Source organism: Bufo gargarizans, chromosome 8 (genome assembly GCF_014858855.1).
Source record: "Bufo gargarizans isolate SCDJY-AF-19 chromosome 8, ASM1485885v1, whole genome shotgun sequence".
NCBI lineage: Eukaryota > Metazoa > Chordata > Amphibia > Anura > Bufonidae > Bufo > Bufo gargarizans.
Genome location: NC_058087.1, coordinates 74,121,748 through 74,137,427, shown reverse-complemented (window position 1 = coordinate 74,137,427; position 15,680 = coordinate 74,121,748).

The window sequence follows — 15,680 nt, the reverse complement described above, 5'->3', positions numbered from 1 at the left end:
TCAGACACACAGGGACAGTCCTCTGGTTTGCTGTGGAGCGAGGAGTGGGTTTCCTCCAAGACAATAATTCTGGAGCTGAAATATTTGTGGGCTGCCGCCCTGTCAAGCGAACCTACCTGCCTCAGGCCCGGCACAACCTATATGTGGGTGACCAGGTGGAATATACCCCAATGTGGTCCATTCAAGGTCCCTTTGCCGCAGGGGTGACCCTTTTGGCCAAACCACTATCCCCTGCATTTACCCCGGAGACCTGGCAGGAAGACCCAGGCTCTGCAGGGAGGGTCAGATGTCTACAAGATACCCCAGACGGCAGGATGCGGTTCAGCGAACGGGCCCAGCTGGAACCAGAGCCCCTGATCCCTGACCTGGCAGCACCCCCAACACTATGGGTAAACTAAATAGATAACTCCATTCTAACCTTTAACCCCAGGGTGCAACCTTACATTTTGCCCTGGAAGTTACCACAGGCACCCCCAGTTTGCCTGCCAGAACCCCTTCAGCCAGAGGTATTATCCGCCTCTGCACCAGCTAGGGATCCTGGTTTGCAGCATGTTGCAGCTGCAGTCTCCAGGCTGACTGCTCAGCCAAGTCCCAAGCACACGACTAGAGGGAAGTGGCGCATCACTACAGCTGCTCAGTTGAGCTTCCAAAAGCAAGAGCGCCCGGCTCCAGCAGCGAGGAGGACCTGCACGTCCTTCTCTAAAATGCTCCTTTGCTAAAAAAAATAAAGGACTAATGGGAGCAACAGTGTGGACTGGTCTTGAAGACTGAGAGACTGTTGGCTAGTTTTGTTGTTTCCGGTTGCCAGAAGGTACAGCCTCAGCTGGATGGCCACTCTTGTGAGGACTCCCTCCATCATCAACTACTGTTTTATGCTCAAGTTCACATTGTTTTATCCCCTTTCTCCAGTGAGAAAGGTTACTTGAGAGCCTCATGGAACTATGGTTCTTATTATGCTGCTGTTTTATGTGCTTTTATATAACATTTTATACCTTCCATTAATTAACTTTATTGTTCCTGTGGATTACAACTGACTTTTACCTGTTTCCAGAGCATTCTACATCAAGAACTTAAAAAAAAGGACTCAAGTCATATTTGAGCATATTATTGCACTAATAAATGCATAACGTTTTTTTCTACACTCAAATTTATTGCAAGTGAGCCAGGAGTCCAGCTGTACCCAGGTAGGAGACACCGTTGACACCATTATCACCACCTATAGAGACATTATAGGCCATTACACCACTCTGGCATTCCAAACCTGGAAAGTGCGTTATAACACCTTGAAAGGGACTTGTGATAGTACCCTGCACACGCTGCAATTGGCATCACGAACAAACTATAGACTATCATCTACACCTGACCCGGTCATTGCATAATTTGGCGTCAGCGTATACCTGTATCCTGCTCATTGCATAGTGTTCTCAGTAGTCATATTGTCACGGATGGTGTTGCAGAAAACAAGAAGTAACAAATAAAGATCCAACTGACTTCATCCCAAAACTAAGGAACAAAAGGGTGAGCCCTATTAAAGCCCTATAGCTCTCCCTGACTGCTCAGCCCATGCAAATATCTATGTGATAGAAAGTTGCATGTCCACGTACCTAGACTGACACCTGAAACCCCTATAATAGTGAGGGGATATGACCACCGGCTCCCTGCACTTAATACGGAGGGAGTCAGGGTCACCTAGGATCAAGCCAACAGGAAAACACAAATAAAGTAACAGACTTATCTGAAGAGCCAGCAGTAGCAGCATCTAGCAGTGAGCACCATCCAGGAAGTTGTATAAACCGCAAAGTGAGGCAGTATGGGAGGGGAGATAAAGGGAGGCAATCACTGCTAATAGATGACAGCTGGAAGAGGGAGAAGAGATGTCAAAGTGAAACCAAAACAACAGAACATCATGCAGGAGGTACTGAAAAACGTCTATCAGAACTTCTCAGAGATCTGGCGGTGACACATATAGCTCTGTAGATGTCCACAGAAGAACACTGCACTTGTGTGATGTAATGTGGTGTAATGTTTGGTGCACGAATTTAATCATATTGAGTCACTCACCCCCCCTTCTGGCCAGATTGAATGGTCTGACTGAGAAGGTTAAATGGTCACTAACTTTTCACACAACTTTGTATAAATCCATAGTAGAAGCAACCACAAGACACTTTGTAATATGTTTTATCATTGAGTAATATCTAGTTCTCCTGCTATCAGCTGTTTACCAGCATCCCCTCCCTTCCTTCCCAATTATTGTTCACTTCACATCCCCGTCCAGGATGTATTAACTCTATGGGATGATCATATTACACATGTCAGTGCAAGTCTATGGAGAGAGGAGGGGGGAGGAGTGAGGCATAAATGAGTGAGTGGCACAACCAGAGAGACTGCACAGTTACATAGGAATGTTACAGCTCATTCACAAAATTCACAAAACTACAGGTCAGTAATTCTCTGTAATGTCCTCAGTTATTTGAATGACTGTTAGACAGTTAGGAAGAAGATTTTCCTTTATTTTTTGCGTACAGTGGATGACAGCTATTCTCCACCCACCATGTCTGAGATAACTGCAAATAAGATTTTCAGCAAGCACACTAAACTGCTAAAACAAATGTCAGATACAAGATATAGTGGCGAGACATAATGTTATTCCTTATGTACACACACTGTACTACTGATTAATGCACAGTTTGTTAAAAGCTTAGTGCTGCTTTAAGTGAGACTGTCTGCCATGCTAAACGTCAAAACAATGGAGGACGTTAAAGAGCCAGGACAGAAAGTAGAATACAAAGAGTGACTTAAAAAAATGATATATCTAGAAAACCATCCAACCTATTTTTTGGTTAAAAAAATATTATACAGTATATTGACATACACTCACCTAAAGAATTATTAGGAACACCTGTTCTATTTCTCCCTAATGCGATTATCTAGTCAACCAATCACATGGCAGTTGCTTCAATGCATGTAAGGTTGTGGTCCTGGTCAAGACAATCTCCTGAACTCCAAACTGAATGTCAGAATGGGAAAGAAAGGTGATTTAAGCAATTTTGAGCGTGGCATGGTTGTTGGTGCCAGACGGGCCGGTCTGAGTATTTCACAATCTGCTCAGTTATTGGGATTTTCACGCACAACCATTTCTAGGGTTTAAAAAGAATGGTGTGAAAAGGGAAAAATATCCAGTATGCGGCAGTCCTGTGGGCGGAAATGCCTTGTTGATGCTAGAGGTCAGAGGAGAATGGGCTGACTGATTCAAGCCGATAGAAGAGCAACGTTGACTGAAATAACCACTCATTACAACCGAGATATGCAGCAAAGCATTTGTGAAGCCACAACACGCACAACCTTGAGGCGGATGGGCTACAACAGCAGAAGACCCCACCGAGTACCACTCATCTCCACTACAAATAGGAAAAAAAGGTCTACAATTTGCACAAGCTCACCAAAATTGGACTGTTGAAGACTGGAAAGATGTTGTCTGGTCTGGTGAGTCTCGATTTCTGTTGAGACATTCAAATGGTAGAGTCCAAATTTGGCGCAAACAGACTGAGAACATGTATCCATCATGCCTTGTTACCACTGTGCAGACTGGTGGTGGTGGTGTAATGGTGTGGGGGATGTTTTCTGGGCACACTTTAGGCCCCTTAGTGCCAATTGGCCATCGTTTAAATGCCACGGGCTACCTGAGCATTGTTTCTGACTATGTCCATCCCTTCATGACCACCATGTACCCATCCTCTGATGGCTACTTCCAGCAGGATAATGCACCAGGTCACAAAGCTCAAATCATTTTAAATTGGTTTCTTGAACATGACTGAGTTCACTGTACTAAAATGGCCCCCACAGTCACCAGATCTCAACCCAATAGAGCCTCTATGGGATGTGGTGGAACGGGAGCCTCGTGCCCTGGATGTGCATCCCTCAAATCTCCATCAACTGCAAGATGCTATCCTACCAGTATGGGCCAATATTTCTAAAGAATGTCATCAGCACCTTGTTGAAGCAAGCCACGTAGAATTAAGGCAGTTCTGAAGGCAAAAGGGGGTCCAACATCGTATTAGTATGGTGTTCCTAATAATTCTTTAGGTGAGTGTATAGGCCGCTAATATATGATTTTGACAGTAGGCCCCTTTAATTTTTCTTATAGCATATACATAAAATTAAATCTACCAATACATATTCAATAGATATGAGCCGTACGATATACTACACCCTTTTCCTTCAACCCCTCACCCCCCCCCCTTTTTTTTTTTACAAAGTTTTAAAAACATGCCCAAAACAACTAATAAATGTAGCACAAGTTATGCCAAAATTTGGACACATTTTGATTATGTATGTTTCTAACTGTAATGTAAATTGTTATAAACCCTAACAAATAGTTAGATGTGTCAGTAGAATGAAAACAAGACTACACAAGGAAAGGAGCTGATATTTATGCGAAATCATTTTCCAAGAACCTTCATTTTGGCAAGAGATTTAAGATTCTAGTAACAGGTAACAAATAACTGGGTGCCTCTATAAGAGGGTGAAGCTTGCTGGACAGATCTGGGCATGGTTGTGTTGACCATAGGTGGAGCAGGAGTGTTACTGAAAGCATGTGAATGAAAGTGGTCTGGTGCAGAATGAAACACAATCTTATGGAATTTGTGGACAAAGGAATCAAAAAAATTCTACTTATCAGGTTCATACAACGGGCAGACAGTTAATAACATTAGGCTGGATCACATGGATAACTGTGGAGTAGTCTGCATTGGGGACAACAAACTGCCCTATGGCAGAGGTTTAAGAAATGATTTTGCCCCAATGATAGTAATAAATTATGAAATAAATAGAATTTATGTAATAACATATTAACTTATTGCCATATGTGCTACAAAGAGTAGCACGAAAACAAAACGTACGCAGTAGAAGCAGAATACAGAACATCACATGCTGTGTCATGTCCATGTGATAAGGAAGTTCTGCATGGTAGTGTGAAAGGACACAGGAGGATGCGGGAAGCAAATATTAGTTTACGCATATCTTGGAAAGGATGGGCGACTGAGAAGGGGAAAAAGGGAGGTTTGTACAGCTGAAAGAAGAAGCCTCTAAAAATGGGGACATTTTTTAAGACTGTTGGCTGTCTCCAATCATTACATTATATCAATGAAAATGTACTAAGCCTGTTTAAAATGCAGACATTAGAAACTTAGATGGTCTAAAGATGCGTCAATTTTATTAATGGTGACCGGATCTGCAAAAAAATTAAAATAAAATATGGCCAGGATGTAAGTGCACCTACCTAAAATTTGATGTGACATTATGTGCGAATTTTATCACATTTTATAACAAGATCTAGGCGCAATCACATTGGTAAATGTGCTAAATTTCAGCCAATCCTTCACCCTAATGTGCTCCGGCGATCTATTCTGACAGACTGTCCAATGCTCTGATTGGTTGAACCTTACATTTTCTCATATTGTTGCAAAGGGAAATATGTAGACAAATTGATCACTATGGATGCAACCAATGGGTTATGCGTTAATTTTCTATATCAAAAAGGCTCATTATTTTTACGATCTTGAGTTTGGAGAAATATTTCCTTGGGACTGGAAAACCCCTTTAAAGGGCATATTTCACCTGAAAGAGCCTGTAATGTTTGAGCATTCATAAGATGCATACAAATAAAAATTCCCCAGGCCTTACCTGAAGTAAAATTTGCCAATTTATATAAACATTTTAATTTAAAAAATGCAGACATTAATATACAAAGGTGATTCAATAGCCACTGGTAATTCTTACGCGTTTTGAACATGATTGTTTGTCAAAGCATAACTACACTCCAAATATATTATAAAAACAGGCTAAGGGCTCGTTCACACGGCTGTTCGGCCATTCCATGCATTGAGGGCTGCAGTTTGCAGTCACCAATGCACGGGCAACATGTTCTATTTTTTTGCGGTGTGGAGGCATAGAAAGAAACCCTACATCCCGTAGTGCTTCCGTGGGGTTCCGTGCCTCCATTCCGCACCGACCTTCCAGATTGCAGATACACCATATACAGGTCCTTCTCAAAAAATTAGCATATTGTGATAAAGTTCATTATTTTCTGTAATGTACTGATAAACATTAGACTTTCATATATTTTAGATTAATTACACACCAACTGAAGTAGTTCAAGCCTTTTATTGTTTTAATATTGATGATTTTGGCATACAGCTCATGAAAACCAAAATTTCCTATCTAAAAAAATTAGCATATTTCATCCGACCAATAAAATAAAAGTGTTTTTAATACAAAAAAAGTCAACCTTCAAATAATTATGTTCAGTTATGCACTCAATACTTGGTCGGGAATCCTTTTGCAGAAATCACTGCTTCAATGCGGCGTGGCATGGAGGCAATCAGCCTGTGGCACTGCTGAGGTGTTATGGAGGCCCAGGATGCTTCGATAGCGGCCTTAAGCTCATCCAGAGTGTTGGGTCTTGCGTCTCTCAACTTTCTCTTCCCAATATCCCACAGATTCTCTATGGGGTTCAGGTCAGGAGAGTTGGCAGGCCAATTGAGCACAGTAATACCATGGTCAGTAAACCATTTACCAGTGGTTTTGGCACTGTGAGCAGGTGCCAGGTCGTGCTGAAATATGAAATCTTCATCTCCATAAAGCTTTTCAGCAGATGGAAGCATGAAGTGCTCCAAAATCTCCTGATAGCTAGCTGCATTGACCCTGCCCTTGATAAAACACAGTGGACCAACACCAGCAGCTGACATGGCACCCCAGACCATCACTGACTGTGGGTACTTGACACTGGACTTCAGGCATTTTGGCATTTCCCTCTCCCCAGTCTTCCTCCAGACTCTGGCACCTTGATTTCCGAATGACATGCAACAGTCCAGTGCTGCTTCTCTGTAGCCCAGGTCAGGCGCTTCTGCCGCTGTTTCACTTCAAAAGTGGTTTGACCTGGGGAATGCGGCACCTGTAGCCAATTTCCTGCACACGCCTGTACACGGTGGCTCTGGATGTTTCTACTCCAGACTCAGTCCACTGCTTCCGCAGGTCCCCCAAGGTCTGGAATCGGTCCTTCTCCACAATCTTCCTCAGGGTCCGGTCACCTCTTCTCGTTGTGCAGCGTTTTCTGCCACACTTTTTCCTTCCCACAGACTTCCCACTGAGGTGCCTTGATACAGCACTCTGGGAACAGCCTATTCGTTCAGAAATTTCTTTCTGTGTCTTACCCTCTTTCTTGAGGGTGTCAATGATGGCCTTCTGGACAGCAGTCAGGTTGGCAGTCTTACCCATGATTGCGGTTTTGAGTAATGAACCAGGCTGGGAGTTTTTAAAAGCCTCAGGAATCTTTTGCAGGTGTTTAGAGTTAATTAGTTGATTCAGATGATTAGGTTAATAGCTCGTTTAGAGAATCTTTTCATGATATGCTAATTTTTTTAGATAGGAATTTTGGGTTTTCATGAGCTGTATGCCAAAATCATTAATATTAAAACAATGAAAGGCTTGAACTACTTCAGTTGTGTGTAATGAATCTAAAATATATGAAAGTCTAATGTTTATCAGTACATTACAGAAAATAATGAACTTTATCACAATATGCTAATTTTTTGAGAAGGACCTGTATATGCAAGACACATAAATACACCATATATACACTACACACATACCACCCAACTTTTAAAAAGCCTAAGGAGCTAAACTATGGAATGGAAGCGCTCATCTCCAGCTGCTGCTGTAATTTTAACAACCGGATCTGGAGAACCTGAAGTAACTGGCTGAATGCCATGCCTGGGACCACCTGTTTGGGGGCCACAATACGGGCACAGCCGAACAATGGCAGTGTGAATAAGAAAAAAGGGTACATTCACATCACTGTGTAGCTTTCCGTTCTTCTGGTTCGTCAGAAGAAGAGAGAGAGAGAGAGAGAGAGAGAGAGAAAAAAACGGATCCTGTTGCATCAGTTGTCACCAGTTTGAGCCATTTGCATCTGAGATCTATTTTTTTAGATGGAAAAAAAAAAGTACTGCATGTTGGATTTCAGATGGAAATGGCTCAATCGGATGACAACTGATGCAACAGGATCAGTTTTTTTTATAGCATTCCCCCCCCCCCCTCTCTCTTCTTCTGGCGGATCAGAAGAACAGAAAGATAAACGGTGATGTGAATGCACCCTTACCCCTCACTCTTCCTACACTGGGTGGATGGGTTTCCCATCGGAGGAGCACTGGTGCATTTTTCTTCTTATGCTACAATTTCTTACCAAGCCATTGAGTTCCTGTCCACCCACCTGGCTGTAACTGGACAAAGATATACGATACATAAAATACATAATTTTAACATATGACACATCAGAAAGTGTGGCCCCCTTATCATAGAATGAGGAGGACTTTATCAGTGCCTACATTTATTGGAGCCTTTTATAGACGTCCTCACATTTTGCACGCCATCAGGAGACGGGTGCCCTATATTTCCTTACATCATGAGATATGACATCATACGCAGTCATTGTAAGGTAGAAATACTAGCGCACAATGCTGGCCACAATAATGCCGTGTTAAAGCGGCCTAAAGCTTTGCACTGCTTGAGACATTTCTTCTGGTACTGTTTGCAGGCACCTGTGGCTATAAATCAAACAAGTGTCATGGAACAAGGAAGTATATATTCGGTATAGTCAGGCTGTCCTCACTAGAGGGTCATGAAGGTTCTCATTTGCTGTCAATCACTTCGGAAGTACTGGCGTTTGCTGCTACCTTGGAATGCAAGCAAAAAGCAAACAGTCTGTAGTTATTACAACTGGAGAGCGCGTACTGTTATTGTGATTGACCTTAAAGCTGCAGATTATTTTCACAATAGCAGCTTTCCATACCGGGTTCTTAGCGCTGCCATATATATTAATTAGAAAGCTGGAATTTACTAGCTTTCTAATTAAGTACATTTTTTATTTGCTTCACCTACACTTGCTGTGTGGCACACTACCGCTGACGCCCGCTATATGAAAAACCAGCCTATATTGATTAGGTCCATGTTTCACCCACAATGCCATGCATGCAGCCAATCAGCAGCCAGCCAGCCCCTGTGATGTCACAGCCCTATAAATACCCTCAGCTATTTTGGATTCTGCCATTTTCCAGTGTACTTAGTGCAGGGAGAGATGTCAGCAGGCGCTAGGGACAGTGATAGGAAAGACTTTATTGTGCTAACAAAATGATTTACAAGTTCAGGGAAAAATTAGTCAAGGTGTTTACATTATATAATTCATCACTGATTCCTGCAAACCTTGCTTGCGAATAGGGTGCAAGTTATGTGCTACGGCCATTTACGGTGTGTATTAATAGGAAATATATGTACATCCTAATAGCCTTTCTGCGTTGATTTTATATTAATTTTTATTTTATTTTTTTGGGGGGGGGGGGGGGGTTATTAGGAAAAAAAAGGGAAAAATATATGTCAGAATTTCTGTTCAGAGGTGGTTACATTGTACTAAAGCCATTTACGTGGTGCATTAACCCCTTTAACGCCCAGCGCCGTACATGTACGACGCTGGCAGGGTCTTTAAAGATGGTGCCCGCTCCTGAGCGCTGCAGGCGCCGTAGCCGCGGGTGGCCACCTGCTTCTTATAGCAGAAACCCGTGGCTCATGTCCGCAAACGGCAGTAATACCAATCGCAGACATTTAACCCCTCAGATGCCGTCGTTAATCCTGACCACGGCATCTGAGAGCGTGAAACACCAAAAGTGCAAGCTTACGGTGGTGCTGTGGCTCCCCCGTGTGGCAATCGGAGGAGCCGGAGCGTGTGTGCAGCAGCCCCTGTCTTTGTGAATCAGTATGACAGGCGGTGTTTCTCTAAGAAAAACGAGACAGGCGCACCATAGGGTAATAACGTCGCACAGAAGGTATATTAATGACTCCAAATTGGAGGCTCACCTTATCAGGTTGTGCAAGTAATAGGCACAACTCTAGTGTAGGCTTAGTAGAGGGTGTGAAAACCCAAAGGTTTGATGGTAATGCAGCCAGGGATACAAACACTTCCATGTTGGGATACCTGGAGTCCCTGAGGAGGCAAATAGATCCAAAGGATAAGGAGATGATACTACGGCACAAAAAAACAGCCTATGTCGTCAAAAAGGAATTTGATTTATTTTAATAGCAGATGGTACAACGCGTTTCGGGGTAAAAGAACCCCTTCATCAGGTACAGACTGCTGATAATTAAGAGAGTGTTTCAAGGCACCCTACGGACCACATCCATGGGTCATTCATTGGGTTTACCATCACCCCAATTGAGAGGATTTCATCCAACGGTTATAATACCATCAAAATATTGCGGAAACACAAAATGTTTTGGATCTATAAGCTGAACTGTTTGAACCAACGTGACCAGAATGAGGCCTATGAGATTAATCTCTAGACTTATGCCCTGATTCCTTGGGCACCCACTAATATATATATATATATATATATATCACGTATATATCAAATACAATGAAAATACCATATCACATTCCTTTCTCTTGCCCCCAAATGACACTGTTCACGTGCCCTGAATACTCCCAGCCTGGACGCTGGAGTGGCCTTGTAGTGTAGCAACAATGGAGTGTCCAGAATACCCTATACCCCAGGCTCAGAGTCATGGTACCAGCCCAAATAAACAACCGTACCCAAAGCGGTATACACAGCAGAGCCCGCAAGTCGATACTGTGCCGCAGGGTAACGGACCTGACGGCTGGCGCACACGGCAGAGCCTACAAGTCAATAACCTGGGTATGTCCTGTGTTTACTGGTTGCTCCAGACTGACAGCAAGTCCCTGCCACAACAGGTGACCCTGCAGAACCTGTACTCTGACCCTCTGTTCCGATCAGCTTCCTGACACCGATACTCATTCCTGCGAACAGAATCCGGATCCACACTGTTCTCTCATGCAGCTCACAAAATGGCGGACTTCTTCTCCAAGCTGAGCAACTCCACCTCTCCTGGTAACTCCAACCGTTCCATGGCTCTTCCAGCCTTCTGGGACCCTAACCTCTCTCTCTCTCTCTGGGAAGCCTTCTGGATCGCTGACCCTGGCCTGGTCCTTATCCGATGGTAACTTACACCAACTCGCAGGTCCTTCCATCCACCATGAGGCCTCACAGGGTCTGTAACCACATTCCACGGTCCAACTGACCTTCCGGGAACCGATCCTTTCTCCCTTGACAACATCTGCATTGCTGACAGGCATCAGTCACTTCTGGCAGTTACTTTGACCGCTCGAAGTCCCACAGACCTGAGGATGGCACTGGATCCTGTATTCAGCCTTTGCACAAACATGCCTCCTCATGTCACCATTTCCTGCTCTGTCTGGCACACAGCAGCAGCATGAGTCATCATCTGTTTTGCATATCTAGATCTGGCAGTAACTTCGCTGTGTGGGGAAACAGCGCCTCTTGTGGCAGAAAACAGAATGACAGTCTCAGAAACAGCATTCAAGAATCAGTGGCTGTTTCTCCATCTTACACATCCATACGCACTTCAGGTAGTGCTTTTTGCGCAAATGCATTCACCTGTTCCCACTAAGTACACTGGTTCCTCCCTAGCACAGATGTCTCTCTATAATACATCTACACATAAACATATTACCCATCATCCCCGGACTATGTGCCCTCTGGTTGATTATATATCCAACCTTTATACATTTTTTGCATCCAGTGATTCAATTATTTATAATCAGTGACTCATCTATGCGTGCCGCTATCTAATCTTGACTAATTGATCTAATACTCCACTCTTATTCTGCCTGCATTCCTCTCCCCTCTCCTACTGTACTCCTCTCATGCTCATTCTCCCTTCATCATTTTTTCCTGTCCTTCGCCCTCCTGCTTAATCTAGCACCCAGTCTCGCCGGCACATAGCCATGGGTATCACTGTATCCCCTGTGCAGCCGGCGCGATCCTCCCTTCCATCCGTCCATACATTCTACTAGGCTCTGCCGCTTAGCGTCCTGTTGCCTGGACACCTAGCGATCATGTGACCGTTACTAAGGTCACATGATCGCATTGTGAGCAGCGATGCTCCCGGTGTCTCTCTCAGCCAGGCATCGCTGCACAAATTATTTTTCTCCTTTAAATATTAAAGTTTCCAAATCCTCTCACCTGCCTTCTATCTGTTTATGTACAAATGTGTTAATGTATATTTTACACAGTACACTTTAATGACATGTGGGTAGGTTCTGGACCTCCCCCTCTACTCCATTTTGTGCCATTTGGAGGTTTTTTTAATGTATTTATACATGTGTGTAATGCTCTTTTAATTATCAGCAGTCTGTACCTGATAAAGGGATTATTTTACCCCGAAACGCGTTGTACCATCTGCTATTATAATAAATCAAGTTCCTGTTTGACGAAATAGGCTGGTTCTTTGCGCCGTGGGATCATTTCCTTATCCTTTGGATCTGTCTTTGTGAATGACAGGAGGCTGCTGCATAGTATTTCCTATGGAGCCCTTGCCTGTAATAAAGTAGTAAAATCATCATCATGAAAATTTAATAAAAAGTGATCAAAAAGTCATACACACCCCAGAATGATATCAATGAAAATTTCTGATTGCCCCACAAAAAGTTATAGGGGTCAAAATATAGTGACAAAAAAATAAAACCACTTTTTATTTTTTTTTATCACTATCAAAACGCAAGAAAAACTATACATATAAGGCATCGCCGGATTCGAAAGGACCTGTAGAATAAAATAACCAGTCAGTTTTAAATTAAATAAAAAACCTGTAAAACTGTGGTGGAATTGCTTGCTTTTTTTTTGCAATTTCACCCTATTTGGAATTTTTCCCCCCGCTTCCCACTACATCATATGCAATATTAAATGGTGGCGTTGAAAAGTACAACTTGTCCCGCAAAAAACAAGCCCTTATATAGCTATGTGAACAGACAAATAAAAAAGTTATAACTCTAGGAAGGCAGGGAGTGCAAAGCGAAAACGCAAAAAAAAAAAAACAACTCCAGGCGTGAAAGGGTTAACAGGATAGATACGTACGTCCTATTAGCAGTTCTTAGTTGATTTTACATTGTTTATCCCGAAACGCGTCTGGTATTCAAACAGTGAGGGATTTACCTGAAAATCTGGATGACATCGTACCGGTCTGGGAGGACCTGACAGTCACTGGCCCCCCCTTAACCCCGCCCCGCTCCAAGAATCACGTGAGTAACCTGCGGACCACATAGGACGCCACTTAGGTCCTTGCAGGGTAAAGCCAAGCTGAATATACAATCAGGTCCATAAATATTGGGACAGCGACACAATTCTAAAATCTTTGGCTCTACACACCACCACAATGGATTTGAAATGAAACAAACAAGATGTGCTTTACCTGCAGACTGTCAGCTGTAATTTGAGGGTATTTACATCCAAATCAGGTGAACGGTGCAGGAATTACAACAGTTTGCATATGTGCCTCCCACTTGTTAAAGGACCAAAAGTAATGAGACACAATAATAATCATAAATTAAACTTTCACTTTTTAATACTTGGTTGCAAATCCTTTGCAGTCAATTACAGCCTGAAGTCTGGAACGCATAGACATCACCAGACGCTGGGTTTCATCCCTGGTGATGCTCTGCCAGGCCTCTACTGCAACTGTCTTCAGTTCCTGCTTGTTCTTGGGGCATTTTCCCTTCCGTTTTGTCTTCAGCAAGTGAAATGCATGCTCAATCGGATTCAGCTCAGGTGATTGACTTGGCCATTGCATAACATTCTACTTCTTTCCCTTAAAAAACTCTTTGGTTGCTTTTGCAGTATGCTTTGGTTCATTGTCCATCTGCACTGTGAAGCACCGTCCAATGAGTTCTGAAGAATTTGGCTGAATATGAGCAGATAATATTGCCCAAAACACTTCAGAATTCATCCTGTTGAGTTAGATGGTCAGTATTGGCCCCGTAACTGCCCAAATAAGTGAAGTGTGCAGTGATTCCAAGAGCGACGCCTGTCATGCGCGTGTCATACTGACTCACAGTATTATTGCACTACCACAGCAGACTCCCTATGCGTGTTACTGCAAGGCACAGTGTTCTACACCACTATACAGGCTCTCTGCAGCCAGGAAATAGCTGTTTTTTAATGCAATTTGCCACAAATAAATTCGGATCTAATCTTTTGGGAAAATTCGGTGAACCGACCGGATCGAATTTTTGTACTGCAAGAGGGTCCCTCCCCTATATCAAACACATCTTCATCGGTATTCACTGAAGTGAATACTAATGAGGCTGCCAATCCCTGCTTAGATCCATGATGTTCCAGCTGGGAGGGGAAGGAGAGGCCTGATGTACCAGACACTCCCTATGAGTCTTGTGCTGGGATGTAAACACAGAGAGCAGGTCACAGAACGCAATTACGAGTCAAAATGCACTCAGAACATCATCTGATGTTATTATATATATATTTTTTTTGTTCAACCGGAAAACCCTTTAATCTAAACTAACTACTAGGTGATATGAACGAGACTAGACAATCTAAAGATGCACCATATGCATCATCCAGCATTAGTTGACTCGCTATGATAAGTTTGAAGCATTTTCAGACTGTCTGTAAGTTTACTCTGTCTGCAGATGGGCCATAAGGTCTTCTGAACAATGCAAGGGTCTGAACCACTGCAGATTACACATTGCCTACTGACGATAATCACAGCTGATATAAAATAGAAGCATAGATATGAAATCTTACCATAAAAAGTTTTTTTATGTGTCCTCCCGCCATTCCCCATATGGGAGTGAGTCATAGTACTATTCATCTTGAGCTTTATAGTTCATGGATGTAATTGGTAATAGTACAGAACTGCCAGATGGACAATTCTGCTGATGCACATACACGGAAGGAGCTGAGAAAAAGCAGAGCAGAAAACGTTGTCACAATACAGATACATAGAATATAAGTATTCGGACAACCGTAATAGGCATTGTAATGGCTACCATTAAAGGGGTATTCTGACAAGTTATTTCATCTCCATAGAACAAGTAATAAAGCTGGGTGAGATGCCACTACCTATAGTCCCCACCAATCAGGATCTTATGGCCCCATTGCTACTCATATCCTGGTTGCAAAGTGCAGAACCCACTTTCACACGGCATCATATTTGAAAGCCAGAACCAGAACAAACTAAGAAAAGTATAAGGCCTCATGCGCACACTGCAAAATACGGATACCTTCCTCATGCACCCCGCATTTTTCTCACTCAGTAGAATCAATCTAAATGATTTTTCCATCCAGAATATGGACAAGAATAGGCCGCTTTCTATAATTTACCACGTGGATGGGTGGATGGCCCCTGTGACACAGTGAAGGGCATGGTCTGCGAGGACAGGTGGTTTCCTCCCAGTGTGCGCTGCTGGGCTGATTTGCAGCCAGGTGGGGTCAAACACCGGACTGGATGTTAAGTGCCGATCCAGGTTTTGACAACACCTAGCTGTCCTTAAAAGACAGCAGCAAAGTGTCTCTGTTTTGGGATCTGAGGCAGGGTGCTGTGCTAGAGGGCTGAGAGCTGCATGCGGGGAAACAGGCCCCCCAAAGCCTGCTGTGGACCCTAGTGACAAAACTGCTAACAAGGCGATTGTTTTGTTCTTTGGACTTTCCTTTGTGTGAACGAACACTAAGACTGAAAAATGTCGCTTTGTTTTTGCCTTGTGTGTGAATAAACACTGAAGTTTTGTTTTACAAACTGGT